Consider the following 6708-nt stretch of genomic DNA (forward strand, 5'->3'; position numbering starts at 1 on the left):
TCATCAGGCTCATTCTTTCGCATATTTCTCATACTTGATGGCTAGATCCTGGGCTATTTCTGGATTGCATCACGTAGTAATGAAGTACAACACTGAAACAGTCAATTAAATCTGGTTTCGATCAATATTTTAGAGGATAACGCAAGTTAGGTCTAGGTTAGACCTGGGATTTTCACTCATCAGACTCATACTATCGCATTCTTCACATACTTGTTGAACTGATCCTGGGTTTTTTCTGGTTTGGATCACGTAGTAATGTGGTGCCACACTGAAACAGTCCATTAAACCTGGTTCCGATCAATATCTTCGAAAATAATTCATGTTAGGTCTAGGTTAGGCCTGGGATTTTCACTCATCAGACTCATACTTTCGCATTCTTCACATACTTGTTGAACGGATCATGGGTTTTTTCTGGTTTGGATCACGTAGTAATGTGGGACCACACTGAAACAATCAATTAAACCTGGTTTCCATCAATATTTTAGAGGACAACGCATGTTAGGTCTAGGTTAGGCCTGGGGTTTGCTCTCATCGGGGTCATACTTTCGCAGTTTTAACATACATGTTGACCTGATCGAGGGTTTTTTCTGCTTTGGATCACGTAGTAAAGTGGTACCACACTGAAACAGTCCATTAAACCTGGTTTGGATCAATATTTTTGAGGATAACGCATGTTAGGTCTAGGTTAGGCCGGGGATTTTCACTCATCAGGCTCATACTTTCGCATATTTCTCATACTTCATGGCTAGGTCCTGGGATGTTTCTGGATTGTATCACATAGCAATGTGGTACCACGCTGAAACAGTCGATTAAACCTGGTTTCGATCAATATTTTAGAGGATAACGCAAGTTAAGTCTGGGATAGGTCTGGGATTTGACCTCATCAGACTCATACTTTCGCATATTTCTCATACTTCATGGCTGGATCCTGGGCAATTTCTGGATTGGATCACGTAGTAATGTGGTACCACACTGAAACAGTCAATTAAACCTGGTTTTGATCAATATTTTACAGAATAATTCATGTTAGGTCTAGGTTAGGTCTGGGATTTGCTCTCATCAGGCTCATTCTTTCGCATATTTCTCATACTTGATGGCTAGATCCTGGGCTTTTTCTGGATAGCATCACGTAGTAATGAAGTACAACACTGAAACAGTCAATTAAACCTGGTTTCCATCAATATTTTAGAGGACAACGCATGTTAGGTCTAGGTTAGGCCAGGGATTTGCCCTCATCAGGGTCATACTTTCGCAGTTTTAACATACATGTTGTCCTGATCGAGGGTTTTTTCTGCTTTGGATCACGTAGTAAAGTGGTACCACACTGAAACAGTCCATTAAACCTGGTTTGAATCAATATTTTAGAGGATAACGCATGTTAGGTCTAGGTTAGCCCTGGGATTTTCACTCATCAGACTCATACTTTCGCATTCTTCACATACTTGTTGAACGGATCCTGGGTTTTTTCTGGTTTGGTTCACGTAGTAATGTGGTACCACACTGAAACATTCAATTAAACCTGATCTTGATAAATATTTTAGAGGATAACGCATGTTAGGTCTGGGTTAGGTCTAAGATTTGCCCTCATCAGGCTCATACTTTCGCATATTTCTCATACTTCATGGCTGGATCCTGGGCTTTCTCTGGATCGCATCACGTAGTAATGAAGTACAACACTGAAACAGTCAATTAAACCTGGTTTCCATCAATATTTTAGAGGACAACGCATGTTAGGTCTAGGTTAGGCCTGGGGTTTGCTCTCATCGGGGTCATACTTTCGCAGTTTTAACATACATGTTGACCTGATCGAGGGTTTTTTCTGCTTTGGATCACGTAGTAAAGTGGTACCACACTGAAACAGTCCATTAAACCTGGTTTGGATCAATATTTTTGAGGATAACGCATGTTAGGTCTAGGTTAGGCCGGGGATTTTCACTCATCAGGCTCATACTTTCGCATATTTCTCATACTTCATGGCTAGGTCCTGGGATGCTTCTGGATTGTATCACATAGCAATGTGGTACCACGCTGAAACAGTCGATTAAACCTGGTTTCGATCAATATTTTAGAGGATAACGCAAGTTAAGTCTGGGATAGGTCTGGGATTTGACCTCATCAGACTCATACTTTCGCATATTTCCCATACTTCATGGCTGGATCCTGTGCTATTTCTGGATTGGATCACGTAGTAATGTGGTACCACACTGAAACAGTCAATTAAACCTGGTTTTGATCAATATTTTACAGAATAATTCATGTTAGGTCTAGGTTAGGTCTGGGATTTGCTCTCATCAGGCTCATTCTTTCGCATATTTCTCATACTTCATGGCTAGATCCTGGGCTGTTTCTGGATTGTATCACGTAGTAATGTGGTACCACGCTCAAACAGTCAATTAGACCTGGTTTTGATCAATATTTTAGAGAATAATTCATGTTAGGTCTAGGTTAGGTCTGGGACTTGCTCTCATCAGGCTCATACTTTCGCACACTTCACATACTCGTTTGACAGATCCTGGGATATTTTCTGGTTTGGATCGCATAGTAATGTGGTACCACAATGAAACAGTCGATTAAACCAGGTTTCGACGAATATTTTAGAGGATAACGCATGCTAGGTCTAGGTTAGGCCTGGGATTTGCCCTCATCAGGGTCATACTTTCGCGTTTTTCACATACTTGTTGACCTGATCGAGGGTTTTTTCTGGTTTGGATCACGTAGTAATGTGGTACCACACTGAAACAGTCAATTAAACCTGGTTTTGATCAATATTTTACAGAATAATTCATGTTAGGTCTAGGTTAGGTCTGGGATTTGCTCTCATCAGGCTCATTCTTCCGCATATTTCTCATACTTGATGGCTAGATCCTGGGCTTTTTCTGGATTGCATCACGTAGTAATGAAGTGCAACACTGAAACAGTCAATTAAACCTGGCTTCCATCAATATCTTAGAGGACAACGCAAGTTAGGTCTGGGATAGGTCTGGAACTTGCCCTCATCAGACTCATACTTTCGCGTTTTTCACATACTTGTTGAACAGATCCTGGGTTTTTTCTGGTTTGGATCACGTAGTAGTGTGGTACCACACTGAAACAGTCCATTAAACCTGGTTTTGATCAATATTTTAGAGAATAATTCATGTTAGGTCTAGGTTAGGTCTGGGACTTGCTCTCATCAGGCTCATACTTTCGCATTCTTCACATACTTGTTGAACTGATCCTGGGATATTTTCTGGTTTGGATCGCATAGTAATGTGGTACCACAATGAAACAGTCGATTAAACCAGGTTTCGACCAATATTTTAGAGGATAACGCATCTTAGGTCTGGGTTAGTTCTAAGATTTGCCCTCATCAGGCTCACAGTTTCGCGTTTTTCACATACTTGTTGAACAGATCCTGGGTTTTTTCTGGTTTGGATCACGTAATAATGTGGGTCCACACTGAAACAATCAATTAAACCTGGTCTTGATAAATATTTTAGAGGATAACGCATGGTAGGTCTGGGATAGGTCTGGCATTTGACCTCATCTGACTCATACTTTCGCACACTTCACATACTCGTTGAACAGATCCTGGGTTTTTTCTGGTTTGGATCACGTAGTAATGTGGTACCACACTGAAACAGTCGATGAAACCTGGTTTCGATCAATATTTTAGAGGACAACGCAAGTTAGGTCTAGGTAAGGCCTGAGATTTTCACTGATCAGACTCATACTTTCGCATCCTTCACATACTTGATGAACGGATCCTGAGTTTTTTCTGGTTTGGATCACGTAGTAATGTGGTACCACACTGAAACGGTCAATTAAACATGGTTTCGATCAATATTTTAGAGGATAACGCAAGTTAGGTCTGGGATAGGTCTGGGATTTGCCCTCATCAGGCTCATACTTTCGCGTTTTTCACATACTTGTTGAACAGATCATGGGTTTTTTCTGGGTTGGGTCACGTGATACCACACTGAAACAATCAATTAAACCTGGTTTCGACGAATATTTTAGAGGATAACGCATGCTAGGTCTAGGTTAGGCCTGGGATTTGCCCTCATCAGGGTCATACTTTCGCGTTTTTCACATACTTGTTGACCTGATCGAGGGTTTTTTCTGGATTGGATCACGTAGTAATGTGGTACCACACTGAAACGGTCAATTAAACCTGGTTTCGATCAATATTTTAGAGGATAACGCAAGTTAGGTCTGGGATAGGTCTGGGATTTGCCCTCATCAGGCTCATACTTTCGCGTTTTTCACATACTTGTTGAACAGATCACGGGTTTTTTCTGGGTTGGGTCACGTGGTACCACACTGAAACAATCAGTTAAACCTGGTTTCGCTCAATATTTTAGAGGATAACGCATGTTAGGTCTAGGTTAGCCCTGGGATTTGCCCTCATCAGACTCATACTTTCGCATGCTTCACATACTTGTTGAACGGATCCTGGGTTTTTACTGGTTTGGATCATGTAGTAATATGGTACCACACTGAAACAGTCAATTGAACCTGGTTTCGATCAATATTTTAGAGAATAATTCACGTTAGGTCAAGGTTAGGTCTGGGATTTCCTCTCATCAGGCTCATTCTTTCGCATATTTCTCATACTTGATGGCTAGATCCTGGGCTTTTTCTGGATTGGATCACGTAGTAATGTGTTACCACACTGAAACAGTCAATAAAACCTGGTTTCGCTCAATATCTTAGAAGATAACGCATGTTAGGTCTAGGTTAGGCCTGGGATTTGCCCTCGTCAGGGTCATACTTTCGCAGTTTTAACATACATGTTGGCCTGATCGAGGGTTTTTTCTGCTTTGGATCACGTAGTAAAGTGGTACCACACTGAAGCAGTCCATTAAACCTGGTTTGGATCAATATTTTAGAGGATAACGCATGTTAGGTTTGGGTTAGGTCTAGGATTTGCCCTCATCAGGCTCATACTTTCGCATATTTCTCATACTTCATGGCTAGATCCTGGGCTGTTTCTGGATTGTATCACGTAGTAATGCGGTACCACGCTGAAACAGTCGATTAAAGCAGGTTTCGATCAATATTTTTGAGGATAACGCATGTTAGGTCTAGGTTAGGCCTGGGATTTGCCCTCATCAGGCTCATACTTTCGCGTTTTTCACATACTTGTTGAACAGAACCCGGGTTTTTTCTGGTTTGGCTCACGTAGTAATGTGGCACCACACTGAAACAGTCCATTTAACCTGGTTTGGATCAATATTTTAGAGGATAACGCATGTTAGGTCTAGGTTAGGCCTGATATTTGCCCTCATCAGGATCATACTTTCGCAGTTTTAACATACATGTTGACCTGATCGAGCGTTTTTTCTGCTTTGCATCACGTAGTAAAGTGGTACCACACTGAAGCAGTCCATTAAACCTGGTTTGGATCAATATTTTAGAGGATAACGCATGTTAGGTTTGGGTTAGGTCTAGGATTTGCCCTCATCAGGCTCATACTTTCGCATATTTCTCATACTTCATGGCTAGATCCTGGGCTGTTTCTGGATTGTATCACGTAGTAATGCGGTACCACGCTGAAACAGTCAATTAAACCTGGTTTCGATTAATATTTTAGAGGATAACGCATGTTAGGTCTGGGTTAGGTCTGGGATTCGCCCTCATCAGGCTCATACTTTCGCATTTTTCACGTACTTGTTGAACTGATCCTGGGTTTTTTCTGGTTTGGGTCACGTAGTAATGTGGTACCACACTGAAACAGTCGATTAAACCAGGTATCGATCAATATTTTTGAGGATAACGCATGTTAGGTCTAGGTTAGGCCTGGGATTTTCACTCATCAGACACATACTTTCGTATTCTTCACATACTTGTTGAACGGATCCTGGGTTTTTTCTGGTTTGGATCACGTAGTAATGTGGGACCTCACTGAAACAGTCAATTAAATCTGGTTTCGACCAATATTTTAGAGAATAATTCATGTTAGTTCTAGGGTAGGTCTGGGATTTGCTCTCATCTGGCTCATTCTTTCGCATATTTCTCATACTTGATGGCTAGATCCTGGGCTATTTCTGGATTGCATCACGTAGTAATGAAGTACAACACTGAAACAGTCAATTAAATCTGGTTTCGATCAATATTTTAGAGGATAACGCAAGTTAGGTCTAGGTTAGCCCTGGGATTTTCACTCATCAGACTCATACTATCGCATTCTTCACATACTTGTTGAACTGATCCTGGGTTTTTTCTGGTTTGGATCACGTAGTAATGTGGTGCCACACTGAAACAGTCCATTAAACCTGGCTTGGATCAATATTTCAGAGGATAACGCATGTTAGGTTTGGGTTAGGTCTAGGATTTGCCCTCATCAGGCTCATACTTTCGCATATTTCTCAAACTTCATGGCTAGATCCTGGGCTGTTTCTGGATTGTATCACGTAGTAATGTGGTACCACGCTGAAACAGCCAATTAAACCTGGTTTCGATCAATATTTTAGAGGATAACGCAAGTTAGGTCTGGGATAGGTCTGGGATTCGCCCTCATCAGGCTCATACTTTCGCATTCTTCACATACTTGTTGAACGGATCCTGGGTTTTTTCTGGTTTGGATCACGTAGTAATGTGGGACCACACTGAAACAATAAATTAAACCTGGCCTTGGTAAATATTTTAGAGGATAACGCATGTTAGGTCTGGGTTAGGTCTAGGACTTGCCCTCATCAGGCTCATACTTTCGCGTTTTTCACATAC

The sequence above is a fragment of the Colletes latitarsis genome, unplaced genomic scaffold (assembly GCF_051014445.1).
Source record: "Colletes latitarsis isolate SP2378_abdomen unplaced genomic scaffold, iyColLati1 scaffold0018, whole genome shotgun sequence".
In the NCBI taxonomy this organism is placed as follows: Eukaryota; Metazoa; Arthropoda; class Insecta; order Hymenoptera; family Colletidae; genus Colletes; species Colletes latitarsis.